This window comes from Canis lupus, chromosome 25 (genome assembly GCF_003254725.2).
Source record: "Canis lupus dingo isolate Sandy chromosome 25, ASM325472v2, whole genome shotgun sequence".
Taxonomy (NCBI): Eukaryota; Metazoa; Chordata; class Mammalia; order Carnivora; family Canidae; genus Canis; species Canis lupus.
In genome coordinates, this window is record NC_064267.1 from 34,870,727 (window position 1) to 34,893,002 (window position 22,276).

Consider the following 22,276-nt stretch of genomic DNA (forward strand, 5'->3'; position numbering starts at 1 on the left):
GGCAGGCGCTAAACCGCTGCGCCACCCAGGGATCCCCACATGTTAAAATTTTTAATAAAACTGATCAAATGTGAGAGGTTTATCATAAAACATAATTTTAAAATAATAGCTTAAAAATAAAGGCTTACAAATCCTTTTAATGTGGGATGCCTGCGTGGCTCAGCGATTAAGTGTCTATGCTTGGCTCAGGGTATGATCCTGGAGTCCCGGGATCGAATCCCATGTCGGGCACCCTGCATGGAGCCTGCTTCTCCCTCTGCCTATGTCTCTGCCTCTGTCTCTCTGTCTCTCATGAATAAATAAAATCTTTAAGAAAAAAGTCCTTTTAATGTAAACTCTCCATAAATAATAAATGGAATAAAACTAGGATTTAATTTCCTTTTGTTGAAAAAACAAAGCTATTTTGTGCCCAGATAAGACATCCCTTAAATTATCAAAATATTCTGTTAAATCTCTGTGCTTTTTGGAATACTCATAAATCTTTTTTTTTAAGTTCCTTACTTCCGGGAAAAAAAATTAACATTCCCAATAATCATTGTTTTTATTTATTTATTTAAGATTTTATTTATTTATTCATGAGGAAAAAGCAGGCTCCCTTCAGGGAGCCTGATGCGGAACTCGATCCCAGGACCCTGGAATCAAGACCTGAGCCAAAGGCAGACACTCAACCACTGAGTCACCCAGATGCCCCAATAATCACTGTTTTTAAAAATACTGCTTGGGGGTGCCTGGCTGGCTCAGTCAGAGAGCATTCAACTCTTCATCTTGGGGATGTGAGTTTGAGCCCCACATTTGAGGAAGAGATTTCTGAAGAAGAGGAAGAGACTTTTCTGAAACTATTTCTTTGGATAGTTATGACTTACATCAAGATCCAGACTGTCAATAAACACCCTGTCCTGGGACGCCTTGGTGCTCAGACCAATGTCTGCCTTTGGCTCAGGTCATGATCCCAGGGTGCTGGGATCAAGCCCCAGGTCCAGCTCCCTGCTCAGTGGGGAGTCTGTTTCTCCCTTTCTCCTCTGCTTGTGCTTTCTCTCGCTCTCTTTTGCTCTCTCTCTCAAATTAATTAATTAATTAAAACTATATGCAAACAAACAAACAAACAAACAAAAAAAAAACCCACCCTGTTCCTTATTCTTAGCACTACCAAGACCTGTATTCTTGACAATCACCACATATAGGACTAATTCTTCAGACACTTGCAAGGTGAATAATCCATACCTAAAATTAAAGGGGAAAAAAATCACTTGCTTACTAAAGGAAGATTCAAATAGATATGGAATATATAGGACATTATATCACTTTAATAGTAACTCTTGGGCAGCCCGGGTGGCTCAGCGGTTTAGCGCCGCCTTCAGCCCAGGGCCTGATCCTGGAGACCCAGGATCGAGTCCCACGTCGGGCTCCCTGCATGGAGCCTGCTTCTCCCTCTGCCTGTGTCTCTGCCTCTCTCTCTCTGTCTCTCATAAATAAATAAATAAATAAATAAATAAATAAATAAATAAATAAATAAATCTTAAAAAAATAGTAACTCTTGTTTGAGCTTTTGTTGCAGATGACATGTGTGTATGATCTCTGGGTTTTAAATGCTACAGTCACATATTATCATGCCAGATGATTTAACAAATGAACACCTAAGAAACAGAACAGAGTGGGGACGCCTGGGTGGCTCAGCAGTTGGGCACCTGCCTTTGGCTCAGGTCATGATCCCGAGGTCCGGGATCCAGTCCCACATCAGGCTCCATGCAGGGAGCCTGCTTTTTCCTCTGCCTATGTCTCTGCCTCTCTCTCTCAGTCTCTGTCTCTCATGAATAAATAAATCTTAAAAAAAAAAAAATGAAAGAAAGAAACAGAACAGAGTGGCCTGTGCTTATAGAGGTCAAAATTACTACCATCAAAAGCTTGATAAACATTCACAACCTATCTAACAGTGATATAGATCTTTTTTTTTTTTTTTTAAAGATTTTATTTATTCATGAGACGGGGTGCGGGGGGGCAGACACACAGGCAGAAGGAGAAGCAGGCTCCATGCAGGGAGCCTGACGTGGGACTTTATCCTGGGACTCCAGGATCAGGCCCTGGGCTGAACGCAGCGCTAAACCCCTGAGCCACCCGGGCTGCCCAATGATACAGATCTTAATTGATCACTTCCCCTAAATGATGTTAAGTCCTCCCGCTTCCTTAACAAATGATCAAAAGCAGAGACTGAGAATTGAAAGAGAAACCATAAATTGCTCACAAACATCACAAAAACACTATGACTTTTAAAACAGATATACTGAACCAAACCAAACCACAAAGTGCTATCCAAGCTCAAATTTTTTAAAATATTAGCTCATTATACTGCAATACAATAGACAAATTGATCTAACTGTAACTTCTGAAGGACTCCTGTGTTCTAAAGCTAAGAACCATTGACTATTCCAGCAACTCACTTAAATTACAGATTCTAGCCAATCCCTGTCCAAACGACTAATTTCCACCCTAAAATCACTCTACAACTAACCCCAGCTCCTAACATCCTATGTATCTTCTTTGCAAACCTCCTCCTTTTGAGATGCCTCACAGTTATTCTGGTGTGTATTATTCCTTGCTGTAGCAAGCTAAATAAATGTGAACTTATTTTTGTCTATAGGTATATTCCTGGTGGTCTTTGGTAGTGGGCTTTAATATCCTCAAGGCAGACAACTGGTGGCCCAGAATTAGGAATAGGAAGAAGACTTTATGATATATACCTTTTAAATTTTTATACCGTTATTGAATTACCTATTTAAAAGAATAAAATGAGAACCAACAAATGTATATAAGTCTTTTATAAATAAGTCAACCAACACTAAAACTACCAATATTCAATCAGCAGCAATTCAGCCAGCAATCAGAGTATTGCTGGCTGTCAGCAGTCAAAATTTACTACCTGTCTCTACAAGGCTAAAAAGATTCCAGACCACTAATGGATCATCAATAGGTCATCAACAGATCTTTGTGTCAAAATTCAAAATCTCCTCTTGTTTGGAAGTTAAATCTAAATCAGCCAGCAGTTAGAAGTGAAAATTAGCTTTGCATCTAATGTGAACAAATTTTTATTATACTATGTGGAACAGTATAATGAATACCCACGTAGCAACAATTAACAACCTTCTGCTAATCTTCAAGCTACTCTTTATTTAAAGATTTCTCTAAATCAAAGATACTACATTATAATTCAACGCAAAAGAATTATTTATTTATTTATTTATTTATTTATTTATTTATTTAAAGATTTTATTTATTCATGAGAGACATAGAGACGGAGAGAGGCAGAGACACTGGCAGAGGGAAAAGCAGGCTCCATGCAGGAAGCCTGATGTGGGACTCAATCCCAGGTCTCCAGGATCATGCTCTGGGCTGAAGGCAGCGCCAAACCCCTGAGTCACCCAGGCTGCCCGCAAAGGAATTTTTTAAAAACTAAAGAGCACACATGCACCTGGCTGGCTCAGTGGGTAGAGCATGACCTTGGGGTCGTGGGTTCAAGCCCCATATTGGGCATGGGACCTATTTAAAAAAATAATAATAATATAAAAAAACCTAGAGCAAAAAAAAAAAAAAAAACCTAGAGCACAAAAAAACAATAACTACCACAGAATAAAAACAAATCTCTTAGAATGCCAAAGATAACCATTTAATAAAATTTTGGTATATATCTTAACATTTTAAATATTTAAAAATATTTTATACTTAGTTATATTATACAGTCCATAGTCTCTTTTGAATTTTGTGCAAGCTACTAAAATTTTCTCATACCAACAAATATTCTTCTATAATTTTCAGACTCTGCATCACGAGATAATGTAATTCACCTAACTAATCTGCTATTACTTTTTTTTTAAGATTTTATTTATTTATTCATGAGAGACACAGAGAGAGGGGCAGAGACACAGGCAGAGGGAGGAGAAGCAGGCTCCATGCAAGGAGTCTGATGTGGGACTCGATCCCAGGAATCTGGAATCATGTCCTGAGCCAAAGGCAGACGCTCAACCCGCTGAGCCACCGAGGCATTCCCTAATCTGCTATTATTAAACAATACAGTTATTGTTTTCTTCTTTGCTATCATGAATAAGGTAGCAACAAATATCTTTGTTAATACATTATGAACTCACACGTTTATCAACCCTTTATATGTATTCATTTATGGGACATCTGGGTGGTTCAATGGTTGAGCATCTGCCTTCAGCTCAGGGTTTGATCCTGGGGTCCTGGGATCAAGTCCTGCTTCTCCCTCTGTCTATGTCTCTGCCTCTCTGTGCCTCTCATGAATAAGTAAATAAAATATTTTAAAAAATAAATGTATTCATTTATAAATTATCTATAAACAGCTTACCCTTTGCTCATTTTTCTTTTTCTATGATTTGCAGTTAAATATAAAAAGATGACTAAAAACATCTTTAAATATTAAACATATTAATATTAAAGCTAGTAGTGGGACATATTAAAGCTAGTAGTGGGAATCCCTGGGTGGCACAGTGGTTTAGCGCCTGCCTTCGGCCCAGGGCGTGATCCTGGAGTCCCAGGATCGAGTTCCACATCAGGCTCCTTGCATGGGGCCTGCATCTCCCTCTGCCTGTGTCTCTGCCTCTCTCTCTCTCTGTGTGTGTGTCTCTCATGAATAAATGAACAAAATCTTTAAAAAAAAATAAAAAATAAAAAAAAAATAAAACTAGTAGTAAAACATAAATATTTTTTCCCTAAAGCATACTTTTAAAAGGCATTTCAACTCCAGGCAATATTTTATTTATTTATTTTTTTTAAAGTAATCTCTACAATAAGGGCACCTGGGTGGCTTAGTGGTTGAGCATCTGCCTTTGGCTTAGGTCATAATCTTGGGGTCCTGGGATCAAGTCCCATATCAGGCTCCCCACAGGGAGCCTGCTTCTCCCTCTGCCTATGTCTCTGCCTCTCTCTTGAATAAACAAATAAAATCTTTTTTTTTAGATTTTATTTATTCATGAGACACACACACACAGAGAGAGAGAGAGAGAGAGAGAGAGAGGCAGAAACACAGGCAGAGGGAGAAGCAGGCTCCATGCAGGGAGCCTGACATGGGCGATCCTGGGTCTCCCGGATCACACCTGTGCTGAAGGTGGCGCTAAACTGCTGAGCCAACGGGGCTGCCCAAATAAAATCTTTTTTTTTTTTTAATTTTTATTTATTTATTTATGATAGTCACACAGAGAGAGGCAGAGACACAGGCAGAGGGAGAAGCAGGCTCCATGCACCGGGAGCCCGATGTGGGATTCGATCCCGGGTCTCCAGGATCGCGCCCTGGGCCAAAGGCCGGCGCTAAACCGCTGCGCCACCCAGGGATCCCCCAAATAAAATCTTAAAAAAAAAAAAGGTAATCTCTACATTCAATGTGGGGCTCCAATTTATAACCCCGAGTTCAAGAGTTGCATGCTTTTCCTGAGCCAGCCAGGCACCCCGACTCCAGGCAATATTTTCTTATATATTTCACTTTTTAAATTTTTTTTAGTTTTTATTTTTTAGAGATTTTATTTATTTATTTGAGAGCAAGAGGGTGGAAGAGAGAGCATGAGCAGGGAAGAGAGGTAGGGAGACCCTCCATTGAGCAGGGAGCCTAATGTGGGGCTTGATTCCAGGACCCTGAGATCACGACCTGGGCAGATGCTTAACTGACTAGTCAGTTAAGCATCCCTATTTCAGGGATTTATCTCACATCCCTATTTCACTTTTTTAAAAAAGATTTTATTTTGGGGCACCTACATGGCTTAGTCGGTTAAGCATATGCCTTTGGCCTAGGTCATGATCCCAGAGTCCTGGGATCAAGTCCTGCATCTGGCAGGACCATTTCTTTACCAAAAAAATTATTTTATTTTTAAGCAATCTCTATACCCAAAGTGGGGCTTGAACTCACAGCCCTGAAATCAAGACTGACTTGATTAAATCTCCACTGACTCAGCCAACCAGGCACCCCAGGTGATATCTTAAAGTAAATTTTATCTTCCTAAAGCAAACTACTAATCCCTAGTTCATAGGGGAATCTCCATTTACTTCCTTCTTTCAGGCTGTCAATACAATTCCACAATAGCCTATTAACTTATGATCTCATTTTAATCAAGGTAAGTCAGTGCTAGCTTTGGTAGCACATATACTAACCAAGGTAAGTCATTTGTACTAAATCCTGCATTAATTTTAGGGAATAGCTTCCATAGCTTTTTTTTTTTTTAAATAAGCTTTATCAAAGTTTTATTTAGGTACAATAAACACATCCACTGAAGTGTATAAGTTGGTAAGTCTTGACACATGTATATATTTGTCAAAACCACAATCTCAAATCAAGATACAGAACATCTCCATTACTACCAAAAGATCCTCTCCTCTGCCAGCCCCCAGCACCACAACTACTGATCTGATCTCTGTCACAAGATAAATTTGAACTTTTCTAGTTTTATATAACTGGAACTGTCCAGTATACAGTCATTTATGTCTGGCTTTTTTCACTATGTTTTTGTGATTCACCTGTGCTGTTGCATATATCAGAAGTTTGTATCTTTTTATTGCCAAGTAAGGATGTACCATGTTATGGTTATTCATTTACTTGTTGAATATTTTCTAGTTTTGGCTATTATGACCAACACTGCTATAAACACATATGTATAAAATCTTTTGTTTTCATTTCTCTTGGGTAAATACCTGGGGGTAGAATGCCATGGTAGAATGGGAGGTGCATAACTAACATATTAAGAAACTGTCAAATAATTTTCCCAAGTAGTTTACATTCTCACCAGCAGTATATGAAAGGTCCACTAATTCCACATCCTTGTCAAAACTAGTAATTTTTAGTTTCAGCTGTTCTAATGGGTATGTAGTGGTATATCATTGTAGTTTTATTTTATTTTTTTAAAAAGATTTTATTTATTCATTCATGAGAGACACACGGCGAGAGATAGAGAGAGGCAGAGAGACACAGGCAGAGGGAGAAGCAGGCTCCCTGCAGGGAGCCTGATGTGGGACTAGATCCCAGGTCTCCAGGATCACGCCCTGGGCTGAAGGCAGACACCAAACCGCTGAGCCTGAGCCACCCAGGCATCTCTCAATGTAGTTTTATTTTATTTTTTTCAATGTAGTTTTAATTTGCATTTTCCCAGTAGCTAATGATGTTGAATATCTTCTTGTATGCCACTGGTCATCTATAAACATTCCTTTGTGACTCATCTGTTCAAATCCTTAGTCCATTTTTTAAATTCTGATTGTCTTATTAGTGAATTTTATTTCATATATTATTGGTACAAGTCTTTTGTAAGATATAGTGTGAATATTCTCTCCCAGTCTGTGGCTTGTCTTTTCTTTCTTTCTTCTCTCTCTTTCTTTCTTTCTTTCTTTCTTTCTTTCTTTCTTTCTTTCTTTCTTTCTTTCTTTCAAGATTTTATTTGAGAGAGCGAGCATGAGCAGGGGGAAGAGCAGAGGGAGAGGGAGAAGCAGACTCCTCACTGAGTGGGGAGTCCAATACAGGGCTGGATCCCAGGACCCTGAAATCACAACCTGAGCTGAAAGCAGATGCTTAACCAACTGAACCCCCCAGGAATCCCCCCACCTTTTTAAAGTAGGCTTTATGCCCAGTGTGGAGCCCAACATTGGGCTTGAACTCACCATCCTGAGATCAAGACCTGAGCCAAGATGAAGAGTTAGACACTTAACCAACAGAGCTTCCCAGGTACCCCATGCCTTTTCATTTTCTTAATGAAACATATTTAGAAGAACCAAACATTTTAATTTTGATATAGTCCATCAAAAGTTATCAGTTTTTATGGTTCATGTTTTGTGACCTAAGAAAACTTTGCCTACCCCAAGTAACAAAGATCTCTCCTATGCCTTGATCATTGCAGCTTTATAGTAAGTCTTTAAATCAGGTAGTTAGAGTTCTTCAACTTTGTTCTTCCTTTTGGAAATTGGTTTGCTTAATTCTCAGTCTTTTACATTTCCATATAAACTTTATTTTTTCTAAAGTTTACTTATTTATAATCTCTACACCAAACATAGAGCCTGAACTCGTAACCTCAAAATCAAGAGTCACATGCTTTATGGAATGAGCCAGTCAGGTGCCCCTCCATATAAGTTTTAGAACCAGCTTACCAATTTTTATTACAAAATCCCAGGATTTTGGGGGTGGTTGGGTGGCTCAGGTCATGATCTCACGGTCCTGATACAGAGCCCCAGTTCAGGCTCTCTGCTCAGTGAGGAGTATGCTTCTCCCTCACACTCTCCCTCTGTGCTCTCTTTCTCTTGAATAAATAAAACCGGGACACCTGGATGGCTCAGTGGTTGAGCGTTTGCCTTTGGCTTGGGGCGTGGTTCCAGGATCCTGGGATAGAGTCCCGCATTGGACTCCCTGAATGGAGCCTGCTTCTCTCTTTGCCTCTGCCTCTCTCTCTTCCCCTCTCATGAGTAAATAGATAAATCTTTTTTTTTAATAGATAAATCTTAAAAATAAATAAATCCTCTCAAAAAAAATCCCAGGATTTTGATTAATATTGCATTTCTTTTTTTAAAAAAATTTTTAATACTGCGTTTCTTTATAAATCAGTTTGGAGAACTGACATCTTAATAATTTTGCACTGTCTGATTATGAACATGATGTAACTTCCTTATAGTTAGGTCTTAAATTTCTCTCAGCAATGTCCTGTAGTTTTCAATAAATAAATTTTATGCATTTTGTCACATTTATTCCTAAGTATTTTGTGGGTTTTGGAAATATTCTAAATAAAATTTTTGGAAATTTCATTTCCTAATTCCTTACTGATAGTATATAAAGATACAATTGATTTTTATATATTCACCTTATATTCTTTGACTTTGCTAAATTCAATTATACTAATGATTATTCTGCAGATTACCTAGGATTTTCTATATAAACAATCTTGCAATTTATAAATAGAGATTTTTTTTTCTTTCTTTCCAAACCATATGCTTTTTAGTTCTGCTTTTTACCCTATTTCAATGGTTAGAACGACAGAAATGGCAAGCAAGGCCATCTTTGCCTTATTCCTAAGGGATACCTTAAGGGAAAAGCATTCACTATTTTACCATTAAGTATGAATTTGCTGTAGGTTTTTCTTAGATGATCATCAGTCGAGGAAGCACCTCCTAACTTATTCCTAGTTTTCTGAGTTTTATTTAAACCGTGAATGGATGGTGAATTGTTGTCAAATGGTTTCTCTGAATTTACTGAAGTAATCATGTGAGTTTCCTACCTTATTTTGTTAATATGGTAGATTATACTGATTGATTTTCAAGCCAACTTTGCATTCCTGGGATATACCCTACTTGGTAATTATGCTATTATTAGTATATTCAAGTTGCTAATACAAGTTAGTTAAAAATCTGATGCTAAATGACTTACGTTTTGCTAACCATCGGAACTAAGGTATCTACAAAACCTTTTCAATATAGGTTTCAATACAGGTTTTAGATTTCAATTTCCTTAACTGGAGTTGCAATAACAATAGTGATCCTGATGTTTACTGTTTGTATGCTAACTACACAACAGACATTAAGCTAACGGCTTTATATATATTCTCACTGAATCTAATAACACTCTATTAAGTATTATTATCTCTATTTGACACATGTGGCAGCCAAGGGTTAGGGAAGTTAGAAAATCTATCAAAGATCTCACAACTAGCAACTGGAGGAGGTGAAGTTTGATTCCAGGTCAGTTGATTCCAGAGACTAAGCTCTTATCCCTCTTCTGCTATACTGCTTTACCAAATACTCTCTTTTTCTTAACAAATATAACATAGCTTAGAATGAAAGTAAGTTCTCTGAGAGGCCACTAAAGTTTAAGTCCAAATGAGAACTATGTAGGCATACATAACACACAACAAATATGCAAGACAGACTCTCATGGATACAAAAGGATTTTACATAATTCTATATAAATTAGCTAAAACTCTTCTACATACCAAAAAAACAAAACAAAAAAAAAAAAAAACAGTGCCTCAGTCAGTTAAGTTTCAGTGTCTGCCTTCAGCTCAGCTCCAGATCTTGAGAGTCCTGGGATAAAACCCCAACTCCTACTCTGCACTCAGTTGGGAGTCTGCTTCTTCCCCGCAACTCATGTGTGCACACACGCACTCTAATAAATAAAATCTTAAAAAGAATACATACAAAAAAACCCACATACCAAAGTGAATGACTGTAAAGTGATTATTAATGGTCATTCTGAATTCACTCTAATTCTAAAATATGTAAAATCATTCAAAAACTTCAGGACTTCAAATATTAGTAAATAATTCACACCTGAATTGCATAAGGAATAGTAACAACTTGTGGCTTTATCATAAAAGAGAACAGAGATTTAAAAAAAATACTAAATTTACCTTTCTGATGTCAACTTCAATATGTGAAACATACAATGCCACATGCTAAGACTGCACCCTTCTTCCTAACAATGAAGCATTTTTTTCCTTTTATCATTCTACTTACTGTTGCTGACCTCCTTGATTTGATTTAAAAGTAGCAAACTTAGAGGAAATCCACTAATCACAATTAAAACTACCTTTCTCTCTTCCTAATAATAAAAGCTACAAAAGACTGGGTATAATTACCAACTCTCTCCTGTTTCTTTATGAAACTTTAACATTTTAGCTTCATCTCTAACAACACCAATTGGGGGAAGTTTACAATGTTTACAATTCAAGTCTAATTATCCAGTATCATCTATCTATCTATCTATCTATCTATCTATCTATTTATTTTTTTATATTTATTCATGAGAGACAGAGAGAGAGGCAGAGGGAGAAGCAGGCCTCTTGCAAGGAGCCCGAGATGACTACTCAATCCCAGACCCTGGGATCACACCCTGAGCTGAAGGCAGACACTCAACCGCTGAGCCACCCAGGCGTCCCCCAGTGTCAGCCTTTTAAAAGCTGAGATTATATGATAGTAACTGAAAAACAAAACAGTCAATAATAATTCTATTTAAAATAGATCTAAGTTTCTATACTTAGCTTTTTTTTTATATACTTAGCTTTTTTGGAACTGGATAACAATATTTGTTAAAAATCTAAAGTCCAAATAAATAAATAAATAAATAAATCTAAAGTCCTGAAATCTGTAGGAGAAAGAGAGCTGGAAGGGTAAGTAAAGGTCAAAAATAGTACATAAGTAGTTATATTTTAAGTTAAATAATCCAATATTTATCTGATACCTATTACATGTTCACATTGTGTAAGTCATTTAGAGATTATAGTTTTAACAGTTGGACTCTACCTTGAAGAAACTTTATGTTCTTTTTTTTTTAAAGATTTTATTTTAAAATAATCTCAACACTCAACATTGGGCTCAAACTCAACCCTCCAAGATCAAGTTACCTACTCTACCGACTGAGTCTGCCAGATGACCCTATGTTCTATTTAAGTAGACAAAATAATTCATATAAAGATTTAATATGAACACAGAAGAGTTAAGTAATATATTAAATGGTATAGACTCTAAGTATGGAAGCATACAAAGGAGATATCAGTGGTGGCTACAGAAATCAAGTCTCAACAGGAAGTTGAGACTTGAGCTGGGTTTCTTGAATTTCCAAAGCCACTTCCTCATGTTCAGATATTTGTCATGGCAGCATTCCACTCTTGGCACCAAAATAAAATAAATAAAAGGTATACTAAAAGGAAGAAAAGAAGAAATTATAGACATACACATAATATACTGTATGTATGGATATTTTTAATGAAATATTTCAAAAATAATTTAACATAAAATGGCACAGGAAATAAATGCCACAAATGTTGCTACCTACTCATATACCTACCATGTAGATTTAAAATTTTAAGTTCGCCATATTTGTTCCAAATATTTTTAAGAACTAAAATATTGCAGATATAATGGAGCAACTTCCATCTGCTTCCTTCCACTCCAGAGGTAATTACTACATTTAAGTAGTTGTACATCCTTCTCATACTTATATAATTTGTTACGAATATATCTATACACAACATAGTATATTTTAAATTTTATATAAACAGCATCATACTGTGTATCTTTTTGTAACTTACATTTTTATATTTTTATACTCAACATTGCTTTTCAGATTTACCTAGAATGGGGCCACAGTAGTCATTTTTCTCCCATTTTTGTTTTTAAGTTCGACAGCTAATTCTGATGGGTAACTAGAGCTGAGAACAATCTTTTTTTTTTTTTTTTTTGGCTTTTTGATTGATTGATTGATTATTTATTTATTTATTTATGAGAGTGAGCAAGCGAAAGCACCAGCAAGGGAGGGGCAGAGGGAGAGGGAGAAAGACTCCTACAGTGCAGGGAGCCCAACAGGGAGCCCCACTCAAGCAGGGAGCCTGAGGTGTAGCTTGATCCAGGAACTCCAGGAACTCTGGGACCATGACCTTAACTGAAGGCAGATGCCCTACCAAATGAGCCACCCAGGAGCCCCTCACTTAAACATCTTGATTGTGGTGGTAGTTATGCAAGTCTACACATGTACAATTGTATAGCGCTACACACACATGCATGTGTGCACAGGTTCACATATAACTGGTGAAGCCTGAATGAAGTCTGTGCACTGTGCCAACGTCAATTTCTTGGTTTGGTATAGTGCTGTGGCACTGTAGGATGTTGATACTGTGGAAGACAGAGACCTTGGGGAGGATGTATAGGACCTCTCTGTACATTTCTTGGCAACATCCTGTGAATCTATTATCTAAAAGTAAAAAACTGGGGCGCCTGGGTGGCGTAGTCAGTTAATAGTCTGCTTTCAGCTCAGCTCATCATCTAAGGATCCTGGGATCAAGCCCCATGGCCAGCCCCCTGCTCAGCAGAGAGTCTGCTTCTCCCTCTCCCTCTGCCCCTTCTCCTGCTCTCTCTCATATAAATAAATAAAATCTTTTTAAAAATTAATAAACATACATGAATTTTTAAAACTAAGTTTCTTTTTTTTTAAATATTTTATTTATTTATTCATGAGAGACACAGAGAGAGAGAGAGGCAGAGACACAGGCAGAGGAAGAAGCAGGCTCCATGCAAGGAGCCCGACGCGGGACTTGATCCCAGCTCTCTAGGATCATGCCCCAGGCTGAAGGCAGATGCTAAACTGCTGAGCCACCAGAGCTGCCCTAAAACTAAGTTTCTAAAGTACACTGAAGAAATTCTGCAACCTTTTCACAGGCAAAATCAGTTCAGTATCATGCTACAATGTACATCCACTATATAAATAACATTGTTAGGTAAATAGACCTAACATCAGATGCAAATCTGCATAAAAGAGAAAGAAAACATTTCTGATGACCACTTTAATTCTGCAGTAAGTATAAAAGATAAATCTTAAAAGTTATTGGCCTATAAGCTATTATTTTTAGATTATTGTGTGGTCTTACCCTCATGGGACACTAGGATTTAGCTATCTCTGTTCACTACAAATAACCCTGCTTTCATTCCTATTTTAAGCCAGCAAGCCTGCCCTACTTTTGCAGACTTATTTCCTAATCTACTCACCTGCTTTTCGAATCATGAACCAGTTAAACACTGCTGAAAAGGTTATGTTAAGTATTATTGAAAGTCATACATAGCTTTCAGATTCTTTCATAATCTATTAGAACAAGTAATTTTATTTCAGTGATTGGATACAGCTCTTTGAGATTATTCCCTCTATTCTTTGATAGTCATAGAGCACACTTTCAAAGTATTGGAACTAGTCCTCCTAGAACCAATTAAGTAATAACCACTATCGGTGATAGTCTGAGAGAAGCAGTAAGTTTATGGTGACATCATGTTTTCAATAAAACAGTGTACAACAGTAAAAAATAAGTAGACTTATTTCACAGATAAACCCACCAATTACCTTTACTACTCTGGCCATTAATTAAAGCTACCTTATTTTTTTTTAAACTACCTTATTTTTTAAAATTTTATTTAGCATTTTACTTTTCCTATTTTATTTTTAAACCTCCACAAAGCCTTTGGTCACAAAAACAAAATGTACCTATGGATATACACAAAAATCCACAAATTAAGTCTTACTTCTTTAGGTTACTGATCAACAGATTAAAAAAAAAAAAAAAGATCCTACAACTATCCTATAAATTAGGCTCTATTATGCCTTTTCTTCAGATAGGGAAAAGGAGCCACCTAGGTGTCCCTCAAGGCCATGTTCTAAAATCAGTCTCTCGGGATCCCTGGGTGGCGCAGTGGTTTGGCGCCTGCCTTTGGCCTAGGGCGCGATCCTGGAGACCCAGTATCGAATCCCACGTCCGGCTCACGGGGCATGTAGCCGGCTTCTCCCTCTGCCTGTGTCTCTGCCTCTCTCTCTCTCTCTCTCTGTGACTATCATAAATAAATAAAGAAAAAAAATATTAAAAAAAAAATCAGTCTCTCGGGCAGCCTGGGTGGCTCAGCAGTTTAGTGCCACTTGCAGCCCCGGGTGTGATCCTGGAGACCTGGGATCAAGTCCCATGTCGGGCTCCCTGCATGGAGCCTGCTTCTCCCTCTGCCCATGTCTCTGCCTCTCTCTCTCTGTGTGTGTCTCTATGAATAAATAAATGAAATCTTTAAAAAAAAATAAAAATAAATAAAATCAGTCTCTCTCTCTCTCTTTAAAGATTTTACATATTTGAGAGAGAGACAGCACAAGAGGGACCATGGGCAGGGGCAGGAGAGGAGGGGAGTGGCAGAGGGAGAGGAAGAAGCAGACTCCCAGCTTGAGCAGGGAAGCCCAACATAGGGCTCCATCCCACAACCCTGGGATCATAACCTGAGCCAAAAGCAGATACTTAACAGATTGAGCCACCCAGGCACCCCTCTATACAGCCTCTTAGTAGTAAAGGAGAAAAAGCTTCTCAGATGTCCTCTTAGCTAATTCTTGAAAGATAAATAGGGGCTGGTCAAGTTGGGTCATAGTATTCTACATAAAAATAATGCAAAGAGGGAGGCCTGGGTGGCTCAGCGGTTAAGTGTCTGCCTTAAGCATCTGCCTTTGGCTCAGGTCCTGATCCCAGAGACCTGGGATCCAGTCTCACATCAGGTCCCTGCATGGAGCCTCTACCCATGTCTCTGCCTCTCTCTCTGTGTCTCTCATGAATAAATAAATAAAATCTTAAAAAAAATAATAATGCAAAGAACCCATTCACAGATACAAAATTTCATGACATTCTGGGGAAGTAATAGTAAAGTAAGTTTGGGAACAGGGGTATGAAATGGGAAAAAGTAACACAGGATTAGAGATTTAGCATGAAGGGAACTATTTATCAACAAAATTAGAGTTTATCCAATGGGCAGAAAGTGCTCTTGAAGGATTTCATGCACAAGAATAATCATTTACATTATCTACAGATCATGATGGCACCATGGACACTAAATTAAATCGCCCTAGCAAAAGGCTACTGCAATAGTATAAGCAAAAAGAGAGGGAGATAACGAGAAGGTTCTGTACAAACCAAAAGACCACAGAACTGAGTCTGGTAGAACTGGATGTGAAGTGAAAGGGATAGGAAAGAGTCTGGACTGACTCCCAGGCTTGTCATCTGAGCCAGTGACTAAATGGGTAAGCGGTGTGATTAACAGGGATGGGAAATACATTTAGAAAATCCTTTCTATCTCCTCTGCTTTTTAGTGCTTTTTAATATTTATTTTATTGTTCTACCAACTTTTTCTTTTTTCAAAATCTCTTCAATGAAATAAAAACAAGCCTGTCTCACTTTCACAATATCTGCTTGTATGATGTTTAAATCATCTGTAATCCTGAGTTACATTTACAAGCCAATTAAGCCTTGGGTTTTTTTTTTTTTTTTTTTTTTAACATATAGCCATCAAAATAATCTTGCTGTTCCCTCAATGGAATCATTGTCAACTGCCCTAGCAGTTTTCAGCTATCCCTCTTCCTCATTTCACCTCTTTTAATTCTTTAGCATTTCTAATTTTACCTACCCCATCTACTCCTTCATCAAGTACACTTTGTTTTTCTACATCCTTACTTCTGCATGTTTTTCCAAACCCTATGTAGCTGAAACAACTTCTGTTTTGCTAAATAAGTTACTTCCACTTCATATCAGGTATAACATACTTGAAAACTCATTTTTCTCCTTTTTAGCTTTCACTAAGACACTACTGAATCCTTCGATATGATGGTAGCCTTTCCCAAGTCTACCTGTTTTGATACACTTAAGTGTTAATTCTTTTTTTTCCTCTCCCTAATTTTCTGTTTTGAAAAACTGTAGTCCTATCAAGAGAGTAAAAGAATAGGGGTGCCTGGCTGCCTCAGTAAGTGGAATCTGTGACTCCTAATCTCAGGGTTGTGAGGTCAACCCCCACACTGGGTGTAGAGATTACTTATAAATAAAATCTTTTTTTTTTTTTTTAAAGAAGAAAGTAAAAGACTGGTAACATGAATACCTATTTGCTCCTTTTCTACATTCAAAATGGTGGACATTTTGCTACTTTTGCTTTCTCTCCCAATAAATACGTAATTTTTTTCTGAACCATTTGAAAGCAAATTGCTGACATTTTAACCTAAATACTTCATCAGGTATCATCTAAGATCATTCGTCTTTACAAGCACAATACTATATCATCAGACCCAAGACACTCAACACTGATATATTATCTAATATATGTTCCATATTCATATTTCCCCAGTTGTCTCCAAAATGGCCTCTACAACTTTATTTTCCCAATTCAGGCTTGGCACTATACTTGACAGTCATTTCTCTTTCATTTCCTTTCCTCTAGAATAGTCTTTCTGCCTTTTATATTTTTCATCAGCTTGACATTTTTGAAGAGTTCAAACCAGCTGTCTTATATAAAGTCCCACAAATTGGATTTGTCTGATTATTTATTATAACCTGATCCAGGTTAAATATTTTTAGCAAGGATTATATAGGTAATTCTTGAATGAATTCTAAAATTATCTCCCAGTGTTTATTTCACTTGTTTTACTTCCATCTCTTGAGCTAACACTGTCTACACTGCACAAAACATCATGAATTGTTTGCATTCAATAAATCTAATAATGATCATGGAAAATACACATTGCCTTGGCTAGCTTATACAACATATCTGTCACCTCAAAGATTATAGTTACCAAGCTGTATCCTCTTCTAATAATAAAGACTCAAGAAACTAACAGATTTCTTGATAAAAATCTAGTTTGCACCAAATAAAACTGAATAGATAAAACTAAGTACTCTCTGCATGTATCTGAATAATTAAGTAGATTATAAAGATAACTAAGATATCACCAACCATGAGTTGTAACTTTTACATCTCAGTTTTGCAATTTAAAATGCAGCTAAAATTTAACATGAAAACTTAAAAACATAGTATTCTGTATTCTGTTCATGATTATACCAAAGAATGATTACCAGACACCCCTTTATTTCCATTAGTCCTGTAGCAATTAAGTAGCAGCAAAGCCCCAAAATGACAGCAAATACCAAGAATTAGCTGAATAATTTTGTATATATGTCTAGGTATGTCTTTTTTTTTTTTTTTTTTTTTGTCTAGGTATGTCTAAAATTATTTTCCCCAAAATGTTTCTTTAATGAAAAAATATTTTATTTTTTTAAATAGTTTATTTATTCATGAGAGAGGCAGAGACACAGGTAGAGGAAGAAGCAGACCCCCTCCAGGGAGCCCAATATAGGACTCAATCCCAGGACCCCGGGAACCACGTCCTGAGCTGAAGGCAGACACTCAACCACTGAGCCACCCAGGCATCCCTGGAAAGATAATTTATTACCAAATACCACTTAAAGGAAGATTTGTTTTTTAAAGATTATTTATTTATTTGAGAGAGAGGGAGTGTACAAGTAGGAGGGAGGGCAGAAGGAGAGAGAGGAGAAGCAGACTCCCCACTGAGCAGAGAGCCCATTGTGCATTGTGCAATGTGCATGCCTGAGAGCACAACCAAGCCTAAGGCAGGCGCTCAACTGCTGAGCCACCCAGGCATTAATTTTTAAATCACCTTAGGTACTGAATCCTTACCATTTTTTTTTTCAAATGATTCAAAAACATTTTTTACTTTTACTAAAATGTAGTAATATGTTACTTTATGGGAGAAAGCTTTATTACCAAATGTCTGATATAAATAAAGCTTTAATCATAACCATTAACATACAGGTAAAAAAGAACACCTTATTCCTACTCGAAGAATTAAGTGTTTACATTAAGATATCCTTTCCAAGGTTTGAGACTTCCACTCAGAGGTATGAATCTCAAATAGCACAGATTTCCTTTTTTTTTTTAATTTTTATTTATTTATGATAGTTACAGAGAGAGAGAGAGAGAGAGAGAGGCAGAGACATAGGTAGAGGGAGAAGCAGGCTCCATGCACCAGGAGCCCAATGTGGGACTCGATCCCAGGTCTCCAAGATGGCGCCCTGGGCCAAAGGCAGGCGCTAAACCGCTGCGCCACCCAGGGATCCACTAGCACAGATTTCCAATGTTTAAATAGTTTGGCAGCTTGGTAAGTACAATGGTAAAACTAAGTATAACTTAGTAATAGTGTTGACAAATTCAACAGATATACACTATCTAACTTGTCTATGTCAAATATTTATATTTGAAATGTTTCTTCCAGATTGACACTGTATCAAATGATTGATTTTATTCATAAAGGTCCAAAATATGAATAAAAGCACTTTCAAACCATTCCATACTGATTGAAACCGTCATGGATATTTAGGTAAAATTATAATATTTATGTTAAAATGATATGAAAACATTTTCCAAGAACAAACTTTAATATATGTGACCTATTCTCCTTTGAATTCAAAATATACTAACACAGAAATACATGAAAAGTTTTAAGAGCACTTATTTCCGGGAGAAATACGACACCTTTGTTTTCTTTTATTTATTTATTTATTTATTTATTCATTCATTCATTCATTCATTCATGAGAGACACAGAAAGAGAGAGGCAGGCAGAGACATAGGCAGAGGGAGAAGCAGGCTCCATACAGGGAGCCCGATGCGGGACTCGATCCCAGGACTCTGGGATCATGACCTGAGCCAAAGCCAATCGCTTAACCACTGAGCTACACAGGTGCCCCAGGATACCTTTGTTTTCTTCCCTTTCTGCCTTTCAAATTTTATAATTAGCAGGATTAAACTTATATGTTTTTTAAGGATTTTATTTATTTATTCATGAGAGATACAGAGAGAGAGAGAGACAGAGGGAGAAGCAGGCTCCCTGCAAGGAGCCCCGATGGGGGACTCAATCCCGAATTCCAGGATCATGCCCTGAGCCCAACGCAGACATTCAACTGCTGAGACACTCAGGCGTCCCTAAGCTTATATTTAAAAGAAAAAAAAAATTTTTAAAGAAAAGAAAAAATAAAAGAAAAAAATTGAGATGCCTGGCTGGCTCAGTTGGCCGAACATGCAACTCTTCATCTCAGAGTTGTGAGTTCAAGCCCTATGTTGTGTATAGAGGTTAGTTAAAAATAAAATCTGGGCAGCCCCGGTGGCCCAGCGGTTTAGCACCGCCTTCAGCCTGGGGTGTGATCCTGGAGACCAGGGATGGAGTCCCACATCGGGCTCCCTGCATGGAGCCTGCTTCTACCTCTGCCTGTCTCTCTCTCTCTTTCATGAATAAATAAAATCTTTAAAAATAAATAAATAAGGGATCCCTGGGTGGCTCAGCGGTTTAGCGCCTGCCTTTGGCCCAGGGCGCGATCCTGGAGTCCCAGAATCAAGTCCCACGTCGGGCTCCCGGTGCATGGAGCCTGCTTCTCCCTCTGCCTGTGTCTCTGCCTCTCTCTCTCTCTCTATGTCTATCATAAATAAATAAATATTTAAAAAATAATAATAAAAATAAAATAAAAATAAATAAATAATAAATAAAAATAAGATAAAAATAAAATCTTTAGGGATCCCTGGGTGGCGCAGCAGTTTGGCGCCTGCCTTTGGCCCAGGGCGCGATCCTGGAGACCCAGAATCGAATCCCACATCGGGCTCCCGGTGCATGGAGCCTGCTTCTCCCTCTGCCTGTGTCTCTGCCTCTCTCTCTCTCTCTCTCTGTGACTATCATAAATAAATAAAAATTTTAAAAAAATAAAATAAAATCTTTAAGAATAATGAGAAAAAGAAAAAAATTATTTTTAAAAAGATATTATTTATTTATTCATGAGAGAGAGAGAGGCAGAGACATAGGCAAAGGGAGAAGCAGGCTCCATGCAAGGAGCCCGATGTGGGACTCAAACCCAGGAATCCGGGATTACGCTCTGAGCCAAAGGCAGACATTCAACTGCTGAGCCACTCAGGCATCCCAGAAAAAATTAAAAAAAAAAAAAAAAGAAAAAAAGAAAGAAAAAACACTTGGGATGCCTGGGTGGCTCAGTGGTTTAGTGTCTGCCTTTGGCTCATGATCCTGGGGTCCTGGGATCAAGTCCCATATCGGGTTCCCTACAGGGAGCCTGCTTCTCCCTCTGCCTATGTCTCTGCCTCTCTCTCTGTGTCTCTCATGAATAAACAAAAATCTTAAAAAAAATAAAAATTCAAAAAAATTTTAAAACCGGGGCACCTTGGGTAGCTCAGTGGTTTAGCACCGCCTTCAGCCCAGGGCCTGACCCTGGGGACCCGGGATCGAGTCCCACGTCGGGCTCCCTCCATGAAGCCTGTTTCTCCTTCTGCCTGTGTCTCTGCCTCTCTCTCTCTCTCTGTCTCTCATGAATAAATAAATAAAATCTTAAAAAGAAAATTTAAAAACCAAACCCTTGGTAAACACATTCTCATAATACAGAAAAAGGCAAGAGAGGATAAGAGCTGTATAAATAAATGAGGCATAGGTACCAAGGACTGAAACAGTTCAGGGTATACTTGTGAAAATAGCAATTTTTGTACATACTATTCTTAAAATCTTTTAAGAAAGCTATAGCCACACTCTTCCAATTGGCAGGATATACAAAAATCAGTAGCCTCTGTGTGCTACAAATGACCGTACATTTTGTGAATATACAATACACTTGAATTCCAAATGAATGGAAGAAATGTATCAGCATCTTACTGAAAAGAAATCTGACTTTTTGTGAAACATCATTTGACCAACAACAATGGATTCTCCATATCTGTCATGCAATTCCTAGTGAAATTTCTTTATTGCAGCACAGGAAAATAAACCTTTAAAAAAAAAAATCACTGTCAAAGGAAAAAATTTTCTTAAACAGGAAAAGAACTTGGAAGCCATAAAGGAGAAAAGAGAAAAAAAGGAAAGGAAAGGAAAGGAAAGGAGAGGAGAGGAGAGGAGAGGAGAGGAGAGGAAGGAAAGGAAAGGAAAGGAAAGGAAAGGAAAGGAAAGGAAAGGAAAGGAAAGGAAAGGAAAAAAGAAGGAAAGAAAGAAGAAAGAAAGAAAGAAAGAAAGAAAGAAAGAAAGAAAGAAAGAAAGAAAGAAAAGAAAGAAAGAGAAAGAAAGAAAGAAAGAAGAAAGAAAGGAAGGAAGGAGATAGATCAAGCTGAAAGACCTTCACAATTCAGTCATTTGAGTTTCTGGGGGTTTTTTCTGCTCTAGATAACAGCATCGATGCCACCACAGTGTATATGGACTATTCTAGAGGCACACAGAACTGTTACTTTAAAAACAAAAAAGAAACAAATGAGCACTTGTTGGTATACACTGCAGATGGCTCTCCATAAACACTTAAGGAATGAGTGAAACCCTAAGAATTTTTATATTTTTAACATAAAACAAACACCTTCCACTGCTAGGGGAGAAACCAGCTGCCAAGAAAGTACTAGACGGAAATGTATTGATCTCTTCATGCTGTTACACATGAGATTCCACCCAGATATCCTCTAAAGCATAAGAAGGGGAGGGGCGCCTGCCTGGATCATTCAGTAGAGCATGAGACGTTTGATCCAGAGGATTGTAAATCTGAGCCCCATGTTGGGTGTAGAGATTACTTAAAAATAAAAAAATTAATTGTAGAACAGGTATTTTCCTGACTGGAACAGTTTTCCAACCTATGTTATAATTTCATATACTTTCTAATTCTTACTTTTTCAAGTGTTGATTTCTCAAAAAATGTTAATGAGGGGCACCTGGGTGGTTCAGTTGGTTAAGTTGATTTCAGCTCAGGTCATGCATGATCTCAAGGTTGTGAGATGGAGCACAGCGCATTGCTCCACACTCAGCCTGGAGTCTCTACCATTCTCTCTCATTTCTCTCTGCCCCTCCCCCAAGTCATGCCCCCCCAAGTCAATCAATCAATCAATCATTTAAAAATGTTAATGATTTCTCTACTAACCACTTATGTAGATCTATTATCAAACTATCA

At 37.7% G+C, this 22,276-nt stretch overlaps 1 protein-coding gene across 7 annotated transcripts in view; it reads right to left on the minus strand.

Moving 5' to 3' along the window:
- The window catches only part of PPP3CC (protein phosphatase 3 catalytic subunit gamma), a 110,723-nt gene that overhangs the window by 84,775 nt on the left and 3,672 nt on the right, over positions 1 to 22,276 (minus strand). The window lies entirely within an intron of this gene.